Source organism: Equus quagga, chromosome 19, assembly GCF_021613505.1.
Source record: "Equus quagga isolate Etosha38 chromosome 19, UCLA_HA_Equagga_1.0, whole genome shotgun sequence".
Taxonomy (NCBI): domain Eukaryota; kingdom Metazoa; phylum Chordata; class Mammalia; order Perissodactyla; family Equidae; genus Equus; species Equus quagga.
This window is the reverse complement of record NC_060285.1, coordinates 39,959,645-39,980,902: the sequence shown is the minus strand read 5'-3', so window position 1 is coordinate 39,980,902 and position 21,258 is coordinate 39,959,645.

The window sequence follows — 21,258 nt, the reverse complement described above, 5'->3', positions numbered from 1 at the left end:
AAAACATACATTTCTCAGTGGGATTTTTATTCTGTAATAAAGAATAAAAAAGTATAGCTGCTTGTCAAGGAACTGGTGAGATTTACCTAGCCTCTTTTACATATTAGGCAGCAAGCATGCAGCACATAACAGCCAAGAACCTAGTGATTAATGTCGCTGACTGTGGAAGTCAATTCCAGTGAACTCACTTCATTGTAGAATGCTTCTAGACCAGAATTTAATAGGCACTTTCTGTGTTTTCATCCAGTCAGCCTGCTGTGTGCAAGGTGAATGCAGGTTTAGCTAGATTCATTATATCATTTGGAATGTTCTGATCCAGAAAGGTCCAAATTTAAGACTTGAACAGTTCAGGTTCCTATGACTTTATGGAGAGTCAGATGGTAAGGCACTATTTCTAGGGAGATAAAAGCCATGCTTCACGAAATCAGGTATCCTAGGTCCCTGACCATTAAAACTCCTTAGATAAAAGAAGGCACCATGGCCATTATTTTGATTGCAATGGAAAATGTGGGATTTCCAAAAACATCAAAGAACTGAAATCTTATCTTGCCAACATCTCACACAATCTTGTAAGGTGTTAAAAACATGTTATCTGTGGTTCTTTTCAAAATCTCACATGATAAATATAGCATCAGCTTTGTCCAGGAGGTAAGGAAGGAATTCTGCAGAAAGGCATAAGAAAGAGACAGAAATATTGAGGCCAACAGAGCTACTTTTCCATGACAAAGTGTAATTCAGCCTTCATGAACTAAATTATCCAGACATTAATCATTTGCTCTGTAATGTGTACATTAAAATTAAAAAGAAAAAGGAAAATAGCAAAATGAACCTTTTACTGAGGCTTTATCAACAATTTTGGTGGCATGAAACAACAATTTATTTTCATGATATTATCCAGTTATTGCCAAAAATGGTCTGAATTGATGCGGGGTCGGTGAGCCAAGGAGTCGAAAGAAAGATTTCTTAGACTCTCAAGATCTGGCAGTAGTGCTCTTTTATTTAGAGAATAGTGTGGAATAGCATGGGGACAGGACCCATGGGCAGTCAGAGCTTCTGCTGCCGCCGCTACTGCTGCCCCCGCTACTGCTGCCCCCGCTGGCATGGGGACAGGACCCATGGGCAGGCAGAGCTGGTGCGTGGGGACAGGACCCACGGGCAGTCAGAGCTCCTGCTGCTCCTAGTTGAGGGTTAGGGCTAAATTTAAGGCATGGGCATGTGAGTTATCTCTTTACAAGACAAAGAATATGTAAAAAGCTAAAATGGTAGATAAGAATCAAACCGGATTGAGTAAATGGCAGAAGTCACCGCTTGAATTTTATCCTCGGCTAAAGACAAAGGAGGATTTGTCGGGGGGAGGGTCAGTTACATGAGGTTGCCAGACAGTAAACAACTTAAGTTCTTGCCTTCCCCATTAAGAGTTTCCAGAGATAAGGCCATCCCCCCTTCCTCCTGGCTCAGAGAGGGAGGCATCTTCACAGATAGAGGTTTCCCTTAGAAATGTAAATGTTTCCCAACAAAGGAGCAAACCAATTCCAGAGAGGGAGGCATGGAGATTTCCTTCACAAATGCAATTGTCTCTGATCAAAGGGCAAACAAATTCCACTCCTTGGAGCCTGCTTCTTATCTGTAGTTTTAAAAGTAACCAGCCTAAAAATCCTCATCATAAACTGTTTTAAAATTAAGCAGCCTAAAAATCCTCATCATGAATGATTTTTGCCGGTGTTGCTCTAACTCTTATTACTGGCAACACTTACCTGAGCATATTGGACTTATTAAGACACCAGCTTTTTTTATGTCTTTGTATCTGATGCAGGGAGAAAAAATCTCATAGGTTAGAGCATTTATCCCAGAATCAGGCCACCTGAGTTCCAAGGCTGAGGTAAATTCCGACATGTCCTAACACCCTGTCTTGATTTGATTTTGATAAATCATTAATTCTTCCTAGCATCAGCTTTGTCATCTGTAAAATGAGAAGAATAAAACTATCTTTTTAAAAATTTTTATTGAGTATGATAGTTTACACCCTTGTGAAATTTCAGTTGTACATTATTGTTTGTCAGTCGTGTTGTAGGTGCACCACTTCACCCTTTATGCCCACCCCCCACTCCCCCTTTCCCCTGGTAGCCACTAATCTGTTCTCTTTGTCTACATGTTTAACTTCCACCTATGAGTGGAGTCATACAGAGATTGCCTTTCTCTATCTGGCTAATTTTGCTTAACATAATACCCTCAAGGTTCATCCACATTGTTGTGAATGGGACGGTTTTATCCTTTTTTATGGCTGAGTAGTATTCCATTGTGTGTGTGTGTGTGTGTGTGTGTGTGTGTGTGTACACACCATATCTTCTTTATCCAATCTTCAGATGATGGGAACTTAGGTTGCTTCCACATCTTGGCTATTGTAAATATTGCTGCAGTGAACATAGGGGTGCATGGGAGTTCTGGAATTGCTGATTTCAAGCTCAGTAGTGGCATGGCTGGATCATATGGTATTTCTATTTTTAAAAAACTTTTTATTGAGTTAATGATAAGTTACAATCTTGTGAAATTTCAGTTGTACATTATTGTTTGTCAGTCGTGTTGTAGGTGCACCCATTCATGCTTTGTGCCCACCCCCCACCCCACCTTTCCCCTGGTAGCCACTAATCTGTTCTCTTTGTCTACATTTTTAAATTCCTCATATGAGTGGAGTCATACAGAGATTGTCCTTCTCTATCTGGCTTTTTTTGCTTAACATAATTCCCTCAAGGTCCATCCATGTTGTTGCAAATGGGACGATTTTGTTCTTTTTTATGGCTGAGTAGTATTCCATTGTATATATACCACATCTTCTTTATCCAATCATCTGCTGATGGGCATTTAGGTTTCTTCCACTTCTTGGCTATTGTAAATAATGCTGCAATGAACATTGGGGTGCATAGGACTTTTGGGATTGCTGACTTCAAGTTCTTTGGATAGATACCCAGTAGTGGGATATCTGGGTCGTATGGTAGTTCTATTTTTAATTTTTTGAGGAATCTCCACACTGTTTTCCATAGTGGCTGCACCAGTTTGCATTGCCACCAGCAGTGTATGAGGGTTCCTTTTTCTCCACAACCTCTCCAACATTTGTTACGATTCGTTTTAGATATTTTTGTCATTCTAATGGGTGTAAGGTGATATCTTAATGTAGTTTTGATTTGCACTTCCCTGATGATCAGCGATGATGAACATCTTTTCATGTGCCTATTAGCCATCCATATATCTTTGGAGAAATGTCTGTTCATGTCTCATGCCCATTTTTTGATCAGGTTGTTTGATTTTTTGTTGTTGAGTTGTGTGAGTTCTTTATATATTATGGATATTAAGCCTTTGTTGGATATATGACTTGCAAATATTTTTTTCCCAGTTAGTGGGTTGTTTTTTTGTTTCAAAACTGTTTTCCCTTGTCTTGAAGAAGCTCTTCATTGTGATGAAGTCCCATTTGTTTATTCTTTCTATTGTTTCCCTTGTCTGAGAAGACATAGTCTCCAAAAAGATCCTTTTAATACTGATGTCAAAGGGTGTACTGCCTATATTTTCTTCTAGAAGCCTTATGGTTTCAGGTCTTACCATTAGGTCTTTGATCCATTTTGAGTTTATTTTTGTGAATGGTGAGAAAGAATGGCCAATTTTCATTTGTTTACATGTGTCTGTCCAATTTTCCCAGCACCATTTGTTGAAGAGACTCTTTTCTCCATCGTATGCCTTCAGCTTCTTTGTCAAAGATTAGCTGTCCATAGATGTGTGGTTTCATTTCTGGGCTTTCAATTCTGTCCCATTGATCTTTGCACCTGTTTTTGTACCAGTACCGTGCTGTTTTAATCACTGTAGCTTTGCAGTATGCTTTGAAGTCAGGGATTGTGATGCCTCCAGCTTTGTTCTTTTTTCTCAGGATTGCTTTAGCAATTCAGAGTCTTTTGTTGCCCATATGAATTTTAGGATTCTTTGTTCTATTTCTGTAAGAATGTCATTGGGATATTGATTGGGATAGTGTTGAATCTGTAGATTGCTTAGGTAGTATGGACATTTTAACTATGTTTATTCTTCCACTCCATGTGCATGGAATGTCTTTCCATATCTTTATGTCATCATCAGTTTCATTCAGGAAAGTCTTGTAGTTTTCATTGTATAGGTCTTTAACTTCCTTAGTTAAATTTACCCTAAGGTATTTTACTCTTTTTGTAGTGATTGTGAATGGGATTGTGTTCTTGAGTTATTTTTCTGTTAGTTTGTTATTAGAGGATAGAAATACTACTGATTTATGTAAGTTGATTTAATACCCTGCAACTTTGCTGTAGTTGTTGATTATTTCTGATAGTTTTCCAATGGATTCTTTGGGGTTTTCTATATATAAGATCATGTCATCTGCAAATAGCGAGAGTTTTACTTCTTCCCTCCCTATTTGGATTCTTTTTATTCCTTTCACTTGCCTAATTACTTTGAACAAAACCTCCAGTACTATGTTGAATACAAGTGGTGATAGAGGGCATCCTTATCTCGTTCCCATTCTCAGGGGGACGGTGCTCAGTTTTTGCCCATTGAATATGATGTTGGCTGTGAGTTTGTCATATGTGGCCTTTATTATGTTGAGGTAATTTCCTTCTATCCCCATTTTGTTAAGAGTTTTCATCATAAATGGCTGTTGGATCCTGTCAGATGCTTTCTCTGCATCTATTGAGATGATCATGTGGTTTTTATTCCTCAATTTGTTGATGTGGTGTATCAAGTTGATTGATTTGCGGATGTTGAACCAACCCTGTGTCCCTGGTATGAATCCCACTTGATTGTGATGTATGATTCTTTTGATGTGTTGCTGAATTCGGGTTGCCAAAAATTTTGTTGAGAATTTTTGCATCTATGTTCATCAACGATATTGACCTATAGTTCTCCTTCTTTGTGCTGTCCTTGTCAGGCTTTGATATCAGAGTGATGTTGGCCTCATAGAATGTGTTGGGAAGTGTTCCATCCTCCCTAATTTTTTGGAATAGCTTGAAAAGGATAGGTATTAAATCCGCTCAGAAAGTCATCTGGTCCTAGGGTTTTATTCTTTGGGATGCTTTTGATTGCTGTTTCAATCTCTTTCCTTGTGATTGGTCTGTTCAGATTGTCTGTTTCTTCTTGACTTAGCTTTGGGAGGTTGTAGGAGTCTAAGAATTTATCCATTTCCTCTAGATTATCCATTTTGTTGGCATGTAGCTTTTTGTAGTATTCTCTTATAATCCATTGATTTTCTGTGGAGTCTGTTGTTATTTCTCCTCTTTCATTTCTGATTTTGTTTATTTGAGCTTTCTCTTTTTTTTTCTTTGTAAGTCTGGCCAGGGGTTTGCCAATTTTATTTATCTTCTCAAAGAACCAGTTCTTTGTTTCATTTATCCTCTCTACTGCCTTTTTTTGTTTCAATAACATTTATTTCTGCTCTGATTTTTATTTTTTCTCTCCTCCTGCTGACTTGGGGCTTTGTTTGTTCTTCTTTTTCTAATTCAGGTAGGTGTAATTTGAGATTGCTTATTTGGGATTTTTCTTGTTAGTTGAGGTGTGCCTGTATTGTGATGAATTTCCCTCTTAATACATCTTATGCTGTATCCAATATGAGTTGGTATGGCATGTTATCATTTTCATTTGTCTCCAGATATTTTTTTATTTCTCCTTTAATTTCTTCAATGATCCATTGCTTATTCAATAGCATATTGTTTAGTCTCCACATCTTTGTCCTTTTCTCAGCTTTTTTCTTGTAATTAATTTCTAGCTTTATAGCATTATGATCAGAGAAGATGCTTGTTATTATTTCATTTTTTTAAATTTATAGAGGCTTGCCTTGTTTCCCAAAATATGGACTATCCTAGAATGTTCCGTGCATACTTGAGAAGAATGTGGAGTCTGTTCTTTTTGGATGGAGTGTTCTATATATGTCTATTAAGTCCAAGTGTTTTCTCTTTTGGTTTAATTCCACTGTTTCCTTATTGACTTTCTGTCTGGATGATCTGTCCAATGACGTGAGTGGGGTGTTGAGGTCCCCTACTATTGTTGTGTTATTTTTCATATCTTCTTTTAGGTTTGTTAATAGTTGCTTTATGAACTTTGGTGCTCCTGAGTTGGGTGCATAGATATTTATAAGCCTTATTTCTTCTCGATGTAGTGTCCCTTTGATCATTATATATTGCCCCTCTTTGTCTCTCTTTACCTGCCTTATTTTGAAATCTACTTTGTCTGATATAAGTATTGCAACGCCTGCTTTCTTTTGTTTGCCATTAGCTTGGAGTATTGTCTTCCACCCCTTCAGTCTGAGGCTGTGTTTGTCCTTGGAGCTGAGATGTGTTTCCTGGAGGCAACACATTGTGGGATCTTGTTCTTTAATTGATCTTGCCACTCTGTGTCTTTTTATTGGAGAGTTCAATCCATTTACATGGAGGGTGATTATTGATGTATGAGGGCTTAATGCTGCCATTCTGTTGCTCATTTTCTAGTTTTCCTGCATTTCCTTTGTTTCTCGTCCTGTGTGTTTTGGTCTACCCATTGACTTCTTCAGTTTCTTATGCTGTGTTTCTTAGTTTTTTCCTTATTTATTTTTTGTGTCTCTGTGCTGCTTTTTAGTTTAGTGGCTACCCTGAAGTTTGTATTCAGAATCTCGTGCATAACATAGTCCATTTTCTGATGGCCTCTTATTTCCTTGGTCTAAACTTATTCAGTCCCTTTCCTCCTCCCCTCCTAAGTTATTATTCTCATATCTTTTTCCAACTTGTGTTGTTAGTTTGTGATTAACGTGACAAGATTGTCTTTGTTTTTGGTGTTTTCCTTCCCTTTATCCTAATGCTATAGTTGAATATTTGTTATGCTATTATGATTCTACCTATTGGTCTCCTTACTCTGTGTTTTGTGACCCCTTTCTCCCATTTTTTCTTTTTTCATGTATGAGGGCCTTCTTGAGTATTTCTTGTGGCTATGAAGTCCATTAGCTTTTGTCTGTCTTGGAAAGATTTAATTTCTCCCTGATATATGAAGGATATTTTTTGCTGGATAGAGTATTCATGGCTGAAGATTTTTATCTTTTAAAGTTTTGAATATGTCATTCTATTCTCTCCTAGGTTGTAAGGTTTCTGCAGAGAAATCTGCTGAAAGTCTGATAGGGGTTCCTTTGTAGGTTATTTTCTTCTTCCTTGCTGCCCTGAGAATTCTTTCTTTGTCATTCATTTTTGGCAGTTTTACTACTGTATGCCTTGCAGTAGGTCTTTTTACATTGACAAATCTAGCAGACCTGAAAGTTCTCTCCACACACATTTCCCTCTCATTCCTTAGATTTGGGAAGTTCTCTGCTATTATTTCTTTATGCAGGCTTTCTGCTCCATTCTCCTTCTCTTCACCTTCTAGGATACCTATAATTCTTATGATGCATTTCCTCATTGAGGCACATATTTCTTGGAGACTTTCTTCATTTCTTTTTAGTCTTAGTTCTCTCTACTCCTCTGCCTGGAGCAATTCAACATGCCTATCTTCACTTATACTGATTTGCTCTTCTATGGTATCCACACAAGCATTCAGGGAATCTGTATTTTGTTTTTTCTCTTCCATTGTGTCTTTCATCTCCAGTATTTCTGATTGATTCTTCTTTATAGTTTCAATCTCTTCAGCTGAGAAGGCGCAGCGCAGTGCCGGGGAGGGGGGATGGGAGGTGTGCTTTCTCTTGCCCACAATTCCCAGTTTCCTGATCAGTTCTTGCTGTCTGGTCTCCTGGGGTCCTGTCTTGATGAGGTCACCCGTGTGAAAGCTTTCACCCCGTTGGAGGGCTTCCCTCTAGGCTGAAAGGGTGCTAGGTAGTCCTGGGTGATCCTACAGATGTGTGACCCATCCCCCACTCCCTCCCTCATGGAGCCTCCTGCGACAGCAACCGCAGTCTTTGGGGGAGGGAGCAAAGTTTTCTCTTACCCTGTTCCAGCTCCTCTGAAGGGGGCTCCAGCCTCTCCACCTTCCATCCTTTGGCTGCTATGACTCTCCAAGGATTCCAGTGCTATTAGGATATTTTCTGTTGGAATATGATTGCTCCTGTTTGTTATATGTTGGAGGGGAGAGAGTCCTGGGCAAGCTCACTCCACCATGATGCTGACATCTCTCCACAAATAAAACTATCTTTGATAGTTGTTATAAATATTGAGGAGAAAGTGAATGTGACCCCATTTTAAAACTATTTTAAAAACTACAGACATGTAGGGTGATATTACTATTACCAAATGGACAAACCTTAAGCCTATGTTATTTGTGATCATACGGAAGTTACCATTTTTTTTCTTGTTTACTTTTAAAGTAGATCATTGCTATAGTAGATTAACTAAAACCCCACAAAAGATATATGTCCCAATCCTAATCCCTGGAATTTGTAAATGTGATGTTATTTGGAAAAAGGTCTTCTTAGATATAATTAAGTTAAGGATCTTGAGAGAAAATCATCCTGGATTTGGGTTGGGCTCTACATCCAATGGGAGACATTCTTATAAGAGAATGATAGAGGGATGTTGGAGATGCAGAGATACACAAGAAATACGTGAAATGTGGAGGCAGAGTTTGGAACTATGTAGCCCTAAACCAACAAACACCAAAGATTGCTGACAACCACTAGAAGCTGGAAGAGATGGGATGTATTTTTCCTCAGAGCCTCAGAAGGAAATAACTACATCAACTTGACTTCAAACTTCTGGCATGAAGAACTGTGACAGAATAAAGTTCTCTCTGTTTTAAAATACCCAGATTGTGGTAATTTGTTATGGCAGCCTTAGCAAACTAATACAATAGCCATTAAGGCATTGTTAGAGTGACCAGGCTGGACTATTTCTGAGCTTACTGAATATACTCTGGATTCAAAGTTAATGATAATTAAAGAAAAAAAATGGCTCCAAGATGCTTTCCAAAGTACATTCCACACTTATACCAAAGGATATGAATGTTTGAGTTGAGTGGCTTTGACAAGAAATTTTCACATATTGAGGTATATGAGGTGGCTGTTCTGGTTTGAAACTGATTCAGCTTGGACTAAAGAAGCCTGATTCATGACCTGTCAAACATACATTGTACATCGCTTTAACCATTAAAGTAAAGAATGCCTTAAACTTTATCTCAAAAGTAGAAGAAGGCACTCTTTGAAGATAAAGATGCATACTCCCCCTCCTACAGTAGTACTGGTAATGCCCACATCAGTACTCCTGAAGATAAGTTCCCTCTCTGGACAACAAGGTCATGTTGACCTGCTAGTTTGTGGCTCAATATCTCTTTTAACTTTGGTGAATGTGTATCCTGGGTGTGTTTAATGTGTGTTCTTTGTTCTAAAAAGATCTAAAACTGTACTGAAAACCATGCTTCTCCAGAATGCTTTCTTCCTTGTGGAGGCTGCCTTCCTAGATGATAGTCCTCACCTCAAGTAAAGGTCACTTTCTCTCTCTTATCTATACAATGATTATTTGTTATTTGTGTTGATAGCTTCATTGTGGAGATATTGAAGTTTGTTCTCTTTCTTTCACAATCCAAGTAGCCTAAGCTTCAATTCTAAAAGTTGTATTTCATATTTGAGGTGCAAAATTATATCCCATTGTTGTAGTTTAGGCAAAAAATCATTTGAAGAAATTTGAGTTCCTTTTCAAACCCTTCTCATGTAAATAATCCACATGTTCATATTTTCATTTTTGGTATGCACAGATATTCCAGACATTTTATTTGTTTTACTTATTTGGCACTATATTATTTGTAAAAATAATTTTGAAAAATATATTCTTCAAATCACATTATCTTAGTTATAGACTTAATTATTAAATGTAATTCATGGGAGGCTTAATGTTTATTTCTAAAATGTTTGATACATACTAATGAGTAAAATATATGACTTATTAATATTTTTAATATAATCCTAATATTTTCTCATAAAATGAAAGAAAAAATACTTCTTACATCTTCCATAATAAGGTGTGTTCCTGATTCTGTCTTTAATCTTAGAAAAAACTAATCAGTTAGGTAGAAAAAGTAAAAGGGACCAACTCTTTTACAAATCACATTTTTTGTTTTGTTTTTCTTTTTTAATCTGGATAGATAGCCCTTGCTGAGGTGATCTTATTTGTTTGTAACTCCTTACTAAATTAGGGAGGGGAGGGGTTGGAGAAGTCCAAAAGAGAGTGTGCAGACATTCAGCGAAAACACTACAAAAGTTCTCTTGCTATTCTTCTCAATCAGAGGGGGAATTGTGAGTGAAGCATTGTATGGATGAAGAAGCAAAGATTCTTGAAGATTCCTGGAAATGGATCTGTTTGAATCTCGTCAACTCAGAGGAGCTCTGTGGAAGATGCCCAGGCCCGTCCTTGGACCTGTTCTTTTCTTTTGGGTCCTGAGAGGATGGATTTTTTTTTTTGAGGAAGATTAGCCCTAAGCTAACTACTGCCAGTCCTCCTCATTTTTTGCTGAGGAAGCCTGGCCCTGAGCTAACACCCGTGCCCACCTTCCTCTACTTTATATGCGAGACGCCTGCCACAGCATGGCTTTTGCCAAGCGGTGCCATGTCCACACCCGGGATCCAAACCGGTGAACCCCGGGCTGCTGAGAAGCAGAGCATGTGAACTTAACCGCTGCGCCACCGGGCCGTCCCCAGGATGAATGTTGTTCGTGCCATATCCATTTGGCAGCCTGTGGAGACCTACGGATCCCTCCTCTGAATTATTCCCTTTTTTGTTTTTGTTTGTCTGTTTTTAACTTTTTATTTTGAAATAATAATAGACTCACAGGAATTTGCAAAAATAACACACAGATTCTGTTAATGTTTCATGTAGTTTTCCTCAGTGGTGACAACTTAAACAACTGCAGCATAACATCAAAACCAGGAAACTGACGTGAGTACAATAATGTTAACTAGACTACAGAACTTATTCAATTGTCTTAGGTTTTTACATGTAGTCATTTGTGTATCTGTGTGTGTAAGTGTGTCTCTCCATGTGTGTATCACATTCTTTTCCAGCATTATTGAGATTGTTGACTTTGAATTTATTGTCTCATGGTACATTTCTCATATTAGATCTATGTTTATCATGCAGCTGTATCTTATGCCATACATTAGTGTATCTTCTTCACATCATCTCTATCATTATCTCATATCTGTAAACACTGATAAAAATTTATTGATGATAAAATGATAGGTGAAAGTAAAAAAAGTAAAACATAGATCCAATATTCAGCTCACCTTTTATTTACAGAACATGTTGTAGGTACAAAAGAGGTTTTTGCTAGAACTGGGAGATTCTCTTCCAAAGTAGGAATATTCAGCTCCTATGGCAAAAGCCATTAGAAATAATTTGCCAAAAAGGAGAGGAGAGTTTCATAAGTCTATTTTAAGAATCTTTCATTCTTTCTATGATATTTAGAGTTTTAGAAGTCAAAGAATATTACTTTGATTGAAGACTTGAATTTAAGACCCACTTGTGGCTCTATGGCCTGAGGTAAATCACTTAACCTCTTGGCATCTCAGCTTATCCAGCTGCAAAAGAGGAAACCAGATGCTTCAAAAATACTATGAACACAAAATATTTCTTTTTCATAGGCTGTGACAGGTGTGTCTTCAGAAAAACTATGAAATAAGAAACTTTCTCTTGGGATTCCATGTCCCTTTGCATTGTGCCACTTTGAATTGGCACTCTCACTGGATTTCTTGCCCTTCCTACATCCTTCCTTCTAAATGCCCTACTAGTTCACCCTATTATCTAGTTCACCTTTTCTTGGAAGTGTGATACACTCTTGGCTAGTATTTCCCAAATCTATTTAACTATAGACCTCTCCACTCCTTTCACCAAAATCCATTAGCAAGCCACCTTGGAAAACATTTTACTCAGTCTTTATCCTCTGACATCAGAACATTTCTATTTTACGTATCTATCCCACTATACCTCCTTTTAGGGGAAGATATTTGATAAACCTATTCATTTTATTCTAATATGGGAGGGCTAATGTTTCCACTTACTATCTTATTTGATTTTTTTAAATCATAGGCTTCCCAGAGAAACTGTATTAATGGAGCAGCTTGTCTTCCATCATTGGTATTCCACGAAAAATGATCTGCAGGATTTTGATTGGATAGGCATTAACTTCCCTCACATTGTACAAGAGGGTCTATTTGTGGAGCATCTACATTAGCCCACCATTTTTATTTATGTATATTGATATATTTTTTCCACGTAGTGTCCTAGAAAACATTTCATTATCATTTTGACATTTAAAAATTCTGATTCTATTTAATTTGCCAGCTAACTGAAAACTGTTTTCCTGCCTGAGCAGGGGTAGAAAAACGAAAAATCAGATATTTTCATAATGGCAGCTCTTACTCTCTTTCTTAGCTTTCCTGTAGCTAGCATTGTCACTTAACGTTGATGAGACACTTGACTTAGGATTGAGCTTCTCCTCCCACATTTTACATACCGCTTCTGAGTTTTCCATATGATAGATTGATCTGACATCTATCAGAGTGGCCTCTTGTCAACACCTCCACTACATTATTGCTGTAAAACTCTTACACATACTTTATATCCTATAATTCTCACAACTATAATGATCTTCTGAAAATTTGACTTTTCAGCCTCAGCATAGATACTCTGGCTCCTGATAGAAAGGACTGTAATCGTTGTGACAATCAGAATGTATGCAAGATCATCATCAACTCTTTAGCTATAAGACACCCTATATTGATCTGACACTTTCTCTTTCTTACATTATCTCCCCAGTTTCTCAGACCATTCTGAGAGCTACACATGGTAGGTTACATTATTCTTTACAACCTCTTGAAGGCATAGAGACATTAAATGACTCATCACACAGCATACCTGAAACCAGTCAGTTCTCTTGTGTTTTAAACAAGGAGTTTTAACTGTACCATCTTTATAGTGCCCCATCTCATATGAGACAAGTCAGGCTTCATGTGTAAGGATAAATTTCAGCTTCTAAAATACTCTTGTCATCTCAAAGCAATATGCTCTACAACTCCAACATCGCAATATGCCTCTCCTCAAAATCTACCAATGGGTCCATTTTTTTCAGGTGATCACTCTAAATCCTTACATGATCTACTCCCTTCTCCCTTAATTTGCACATTGCTTAATACTTTTACCCTCATTCAGCCTACGTCTACCCCCTACTGGCTTCCTTGATAATATTCAAACATACCAGGCACATTCCAACCTCAAGGCTATTGTATTGGCTGTTCTTTCTGCTTTAATCATTCTTCTCCAGGTTAGTAACCCCTCAGATAGTTAAACATTTCTTTCTTAATAAGGCCTACATTGTTGATCACTTCTTTTAAAATTGTAAACCCGCCCCCCACTTCGATCTGTCTTACCTCGCTTTATTTTTTTCCATTGCACTGATCATCTTTAATCTACTATGTTATTTACTTATGTGACATGTTTATTTCCTGTTATCTGTATCACTCAGCTAGAAGGTAAGCTCCTCATTGGTAGGGATTTTTGTTTGTTTTATTTGCTGATGTATCCTGTAGGGGAGAAAAGTTTGCAAAATGTGTCTCTTTGGCTTGACTATTTTTAAGAGAAAAGACTCAGGAAGAAATTTAGAAAACTTACCTCTGACTTAAAGGAATTTAAGATAGAAGGCCTGTTCCAGGAAGGAGCTATCACCATAGATAACTAAGTAGAATATGAACTAGGTGTGGCAGACAGGGAGGAACCTAGCAAGGCCTGTTTGATCAAAGTCCTCTCCATGTCCCATTGTCTCTGCAAGACACAGCAAATGTTTTTAAATGTTTACCAAACATTTGCTTTTCCATCTCCATGTGAATTGCCTTCTTCCCCTTTGAAGTCCCAACCCCCTGGCCCCATACTCCTTTGTCTTTAGCTGAAGATGGTATGTAAGGTGAGGGCTTCAGGCATTTTGGTGAGCTACTCGGTTTTCCTGTCTCCTATGTATACATATTATTAAACTTTGTTGGTTTTTCTGCTGTTATTCTGTCTCATGTCAATTTAATTCTTAGACCAGCCCAAAGAACCTAGAAGGATAGAGGGATGTTTCCTCCTCCTCTACAATCCAAGCACCTAATAGCTCTCAACAAATATTGGTTAAATTAATGAAGACACTCTCTGCCAGGCTCTCTGTAGGTTTGCAGATGCCAACTCCCCTTAGAACTTGGCTTTTGGATATTTTCTGTGTTTCCTAAGGGAAAGGGTTAATAACCCTGAGGCTCCCTCAAAGGAGATCGTGGCAGAACAGCAAGCTAACTTTTGCAGCTTGAGGGAAATCCAATTTAAAAATCCGCCATATTCTATAATAGAATACAGCTTGATAAAAGATTTTGAAAATAATTTAAAAGCTTCCTGGTCAGCATTACTTTTATCAGCTGATATATCTCTATACTGTAGCTCTTCTTTTCAGCTTTGAAATTGTAGAATGCTTTTTTCCCTGGCTGTGGGTCTGAGGAAAACAGTACCTAAATGCTATTTTTCTTAAGACAGAGTAAGCAAGCTATGGAGAAACTTGCAGCATTCAAATTTTTACATTTCTCACTAACTTACATGATTGTCTTAATTCGTGGGACTAGTTTGCAAATATCCAGCCTTCTCCAATGAGAAATGTATGTGTAAATGCCTTTTGCGCATGTGTGTGTGTGCGCGCGTGTGTGTGTGTATTTGGTGAATTTGTCATTAGGACTTCAGTATTTGTTTCAGTGCTTGAAGGAGTGTTTTACTTGTTGTCATACTGGAAGGGTGCAAACTCTGTTCAGAGAGGTAGTGCCTCACTTCCTACACAGGATACAATAATCAGGTCTGCTAACCATCATAGAGCAGTGTTTCCAATTGACCCGGATAGTGTTTACTTCAAAGCAAAAGGGAAATATTTTAAGGGCTCTGCTTTGTCTTTTAAGAATTGAAGAGGATAAAATAGATGGCCACTTAGATGATATCCTAACAAGCCCAATCCAAAAGATTTCCTCTCTCTTTCATCAATTTACACTTCGTTTTCCTTATAATGTCGACTGGAGACAAAGGGAACTTCATTTCAGCTGGTTTGCCTGGAGGATATGTTAATTGAGGGCAGTGGTATTGTGTAGAAATTCACTGGCTCTGTCATCTGTTCAAATTGGTTGATTTACTTGGAAAATGAGAAATGGAAAGGTGTGTTTGTGGATAAGCACTCGCACTTCTCTAGATGTGTGTTGTGCACTGAAAATGGAGGTGAGGAAGTCAAAGATTAAAAAAAAAGGAATACAAAAGGCTTGGCTTGGCTCAGGAGGACTCTCTGGTACAGTAAGTGACATGCTAATTTTCTCTTTGAGTATTACATTTTTGTTCTCCCTGAAGTTTATCATCAAATAAATGAAACAGCAACTTACTCATTCCAGTTGTTCATGAAGCCTAGGAACAAATATGTCTCTCTCTCTCTTTTTTTTTTTTAGCAAAGCTAAAAAGAAAATCGACTTTATTTCAAGATGTTTATCAAGTGGAACAACAGCGAACTGTCTGGGTCAAGCATTACGTGCTCTTTCAAGCTATTTCACTGCATACCCCATTTTCTTGAAAAGTCAGGATAAATTAGTTAGACAACAATAAGGAAAATGCTCTCAGTTTTAAAGGCAATTGTAGTGATTCTGAAGCACTTTTACAAGTACAGTAAGTTAGGAGAGTGTTGGATTTGGCCCCTAGAACGTGGCATCATATCGGAGAGTAAGATTAATCTGCTGAACTAACAAAGTCCCCTTCCCCTGTGAGCATCCATCTGAGCAATACAGAGTGATATCACGCTCGGGAGGTGGGGGCATGTGGTGGGGGGCAGGTGGAGAAGTTCTGGAGAGAGCAGTCCTTTTCCATAGTGCATGAAAATGAGACAGTCCTCTGGTATTGAGTAAGGGTTGGCAAACCTTTTCTGTAGAGGGCCAGATAGTGAGTATGCTAGGCATTGCTGGCCATAGGGTCTCTCACAATTACTCAACTCTATCAAATCTGTACTGCAGAGGCTGTGTGCCAGTAGAACATCATCTATGGACGTTGAAATTTGTATTTTATATAATTTTCATGTGCCATGCAATATCCTCCCTTTTTACTTTTTTTAGCTATTAAAAAATGTACAAATTATTCTTACCTCATGGGTTGTATAAAACCCAGGAGTTAGACCGCAAGTCGAGCCATGGGTTGCTGACTCCTGTTTTAGGGCAACAACTGATATGTGCAAAGACTGATGATGGATTTCAGTACATTTTTAAACTCACTTGGACGTTAGTTGAGTTTTTAAAAAATCAAAATCAGTATGGACAGTCTATGTTATTGCTAGTCAGTTGCCCAATAAAAATAATGGTAAGAAAAATTCTTGCAGTTGTGGGTTACTTTAAGCCCTGATGGCCATGAAATCAGCACTTAATATACAGAGGAACTCTCCTCCTCAATACATACATATTAGAACTTTAGTTTGACATCCCTCTTACAGGAAGTAAAGAGAATTGCACATAGTCTCTTGTATTCATGCCACTCATTTCAAATAGAACTCTTTTTCCACCTCTATAATGACAGTTGTCATCCTTATTTAGTGCTTACTTTGTGCTGGGCACTGTGGTAAGCACTCCAGAAATGTTATCTCAATCAATCCTCACAATAACCCTTTAGGAATGTTTTTATAATTCTCACTCTAGAGGTGATGAAGCCGGGTCTTACATGGGTTACATCCAGTGCCCAAAGCCACACCGATGGCGAGAGGTGGATCTGGATTATGAAACAGGCTTTTTACTTCCAAACTTAAATTTATACTATATTTTTTTTTCCTTCCAGACGTTAGCACAATGTTAGCTTATCTATAGGTCTCTAAGGATTCTGAATGTCCTTAGACTATGAAAGTCTGAAGATGCTTTTCATTTTTGAAGAATTATTGACTTTATGTATTAATTAGAAGATTTGACTTCTACTATGTAAAGGCACTAGGGCTAGACAGATAAATGATTGTGATTCCTGTCCCAAAAGATTTATCAGTCTAGCAGAAGAGACAGATACCTAAACAGTTACATGTAATTCTCCACTCTAGCAAAGGTAGGTATAGAAAGTAGATATAGAAACTTAGGCTCAAGAGTGATTAATTTAACTGAAAAGAATAGAGGGCTCTGGGGATGCTTCACAAAGTTAATGAGATTGAGCAAGACCTTGTAAGACTGGAGCATGAATGAATGATTTCTGCCCACTAGATTGATTTGTTTATAGGTGTAGTTTCTAATATTCTGTCGTTAAGGCAACACTTGGAGCTGTAATATTTGTTTCAGTACTTCTGTGAGAATTGGATTGTTTTCTGAGTGTGCATTTTAGAGAATAAGCTAATTTTTTCTGCCCAAATAAGATAAAATACCAAAAGCTTTCAAAACCAGGTCAAATATTAACTCTCTGTGAGAGAAATCAATTAGAACATCAAATGAATAATTGCTTATACTTCTGAAAAGCACCATAAACGATAATGGAAAGAACAAGAAGGCTAAAAATAAAGTCACAGAGGCAGTTTCTTCATCCATTCAATTATTTATTCAGCCAAATACTTATCATGATAAGTTCCTGATAGGTGCCAGTGACAGCTCTGGATGATGGAGATACAGTGATGAATAAAAAATTCCCTGATTACTAGAGCTTACATTCTAGGAAACGACAAATAATAACATGTTAACATGAAATAAGAATTTAAAGAATAAAAACTTCTCTGAAAAATTAAAAAAAAATAAACTATGGTAATGGGATAGAGAGTGAGCTGGAAGGAGAGGAGCATTTTTGATAGGACAGCCAAATGACATTTCATCTGAGATTTCAATGGGTATGAGAAGTCAGCTATGGGAAAGCCTGGAGCCAGAGAATTCTGGGCCAAGGTTATACCAAATATAATTGAAGGAGCTTGATGGTGTCTTCCAGAATCAGGAAGAAGTCCTGCTTAGTGGAATATGCTTGCTGAATGAGAAGGAAATGGTTATGAACTAAGGTGGAAGGTACTATTAATCTTTAACATTATGTTAAGTAGTTTTGATTTTATTCTGATTGCATTGGAAAGTTATTGAAGGATTTCATGCAGTGAAGTGACACCTGATTTATAATTTATAAATTCCTCTGTTTTGCAGAAAATGAAAGGTAGTTCAGCCAAGATAGAAGTCTATTGCAGGTGACTATTAATTCCCATTATGGGTAAAAATACTTTGTATCAATTGTCTGAAGTAAGAATGGTAATAATTTTTATGCTTCTAAATCAATCTAAATGTTTTCTTGATTTTTAGGGTAGAGAGAATTGGCCACTTTGCAAATTAATTTGCATGTTGGCCAATGGACCGATTTGCACATATGGGCTATTAACATTTATAAGAAGATGGACCTACATCTATCACAACGGAAACCTCACTGAAATGTTTATTGAAACCTATCACCAAGATTCTACTCAAAATCTCATTTAAAAATATTTGTTGGATTTCCTTGGGCAAATTACTTTGTTTGGGCCAGGAGGAATATGAAACTGCTTGAGACATAATATCTACCCTTGAGAACATGGTCTACTCTCAAAGAATCAAATTTTCACAAGCTTTGTGTAACCCATCTGTGTATGCTGCTTTTGTTCATATTACTGGCAATTTCCCCAGATCCTTTCTTGATAAATTAAACATTTGGCTGGCCAGCTCTAATTAATGGTGCATTTCCAATAGCATCTTTTGCTGTGATGAGTGTCACTTTAGTGCACTATCTTAAGACTCTTCTCTTGCCCCAAAGTTATTTTGACGACTGTTTATTGCTACAATTCAGATTTCTTCATAAGTCCTGGTCTTACAATGTCTACCAGCTGAGTGCCTAGTGCATAATTGTTGATCGGTAAGTGTTTGAATGGATGATTCCACATGTTATGTATTAACAGCTAACATGTATTGTGTGCTCATTAAAAGACCAACACTGTCCTAAATGCTTTAGTAACTCTTATTTTATATTTCTTATAGATGAAAAACCTGAAGCACAGGAAATATAAGTAACTTTCCTAAGGTTTCACAACTAGTAAACTGATGGAGCAGATATTGAACCCTGGTAACCTGATTCAACAGCCTGTACTGAGCTGAGTTCTATATCCTTTGTCCCTACACAACTGAGTTGGGAATATTTCCTTTCCTTTGAATTACTAAGGCAAAGGGAAACCTGCCCTTGTCCATCTCTCAGGCTCCACCTTCAGTTATACTCCCTTCACACTCCAGGCTCCCTCATAGCTGGATCAGGCCAAGTTCCCTGGACACACCTCTGGCTCACGCTTTTGTGCCTGAGAGGCACACGCTTTGAGCTTCATGAGCATGCAACCTGTGCGGTTGCATGGGATCCCACAGATGGAAGGACCCCGTGCTTGACTGAATGCTGTGCTGTAGGGGTTGAAAAGTCCTAATAATTTTATCTTTGAACATGTGTTTTATTAGTGAAGTTCAAAGGTTCAAGGGAGCATGAGCATGAGCAGAGAGAATTAATACAATATGTGTGTATGACTTTGCTCATTGTTCTATTTGCCCATAGAGTTCAATCTACCCCATGAGTACAGAATTCCAATGGACCCACAATGTGTTGAAGTTCAGTGCACTTCCAAGCAACATATGTGTATTAAATCTACACTTGAGTCAGCAGGGGCAAAGACAGCCTGAGAGGCCACACTTTCCTATCAAATTAGAACTTGTTTTAAATACAAAAGGAAGACAATAGCATTGTAAGAAACTCAGAATACCAAGGAATCTTATCATATCCTTTGTTACTTGTGTTACTTCCCTGCATTAGCCAACTGCTTAGTTGGATTAATTCCCTTCCTAGAGAAAGGAAAGAGAAGGACAGAACAATCCATAGTTCCTTTATCTTTTAGTCCTTCCATTCTCGGCAAGCCTGAAGGTAGACTGTGTTGGTAGAATGTGTATGCATCAATAAGTGAAATAAAAACAGTTGAGTTAGGTTTTTGCAGCACTTTCAGTGTCCTGGTAAGAACAAAATATATATGCACATATGAGTTATGAAATACAAATTATATAATTCAGTGATTCTGCACGCGTTAAATGCTCTTATATTTTCCTTGAAAACTGATATTGCAAAAAATAAAGATGAATAGCACAATTCATGCTCAGAATTTAAAATTTTAATTTTTCTTTACTTAGAATGACATTAAATAGAAAATAATAAAGTGGGAGGAATAAATAACAAGTGGGAGGAAGACCATGGAAGAAAGGAAAAGCTTTTATTTTAGTACCTTTAACAACATTTTTCCTCTACATTTTGAATAAGGGACCTGACCCTATATTTTCCTTTCACACAGGGCCCTGCAAATTATGTAGCTCTGCTTAGCACGCGCTGTTCCCATAGTCAGCAAGCCAGGCTTCCCTGGCCCACCTGGCCTGTAGCTTAGTGAACTTCAGATCTATCTCAGATGACAACTTCTAAGTGATTCCTTCCCTATCTTTTGTCAAAACTAGGTGTTTTATTTTGTGAACTCACAATAATTAGTACCTCCTTACTTATTCATATTCATTCATTCCACAAATATTTGTTGCTTATTACATGCCAGGCACTGCTCTGGATGCATTTTATAGCTTCCTTAATGGCTGTGTCCTTCTATTGTGTTTGTCTTCCTAAATTTCCTGCTAAATGTAATGTCTTTGTAGGTAAATACTGTGCTTTTCAGTTATCAATTTGTTTATTCATTTAAAAAATTTGGTTGAGTGCCTACTACATGTCAGCCACTGTGTTCCATTCATATATTTTTTTAATCCCCTGGCACAAGCAGTGTATGAATAGAAATTGGTAATAAATAAATATTTTATAAGCAATCAAATGGACAAAATAAACAGGAGCCATAAATGTGGCTGATAAAACTCAGTCATCATCCTGGGCTTGAGTGGAAAGAATAAGCCTAAAGTAAAGAAATATATTTAGCCACGATGATTTTATCTGGTATCTTTCATTTACATGTTTTAGTTCACTGCCAGAGACTTCAAATGGGCTTCTGGATGAGTTACACCAGTTACTGTGAGTCATCAAATGGCAAATCTGGAACAGCCATGGTAGAATGCTGCGTGGCAATGTCTACCAGTGGAGGAGCCAGTCCTGCTGCCTTGAACTCCACTGAGCTGGATATGGGCAAAGGGCACATGACAGCAAGATATCCAAGGAGTTACTAACACATAAGAAGGGAATTCTTTTTAATTAAAAAAATGTCCTTAGATCGTCCTGGAGCATAACTTTAGGCAATAGGGTGTAGCTGTGAAAT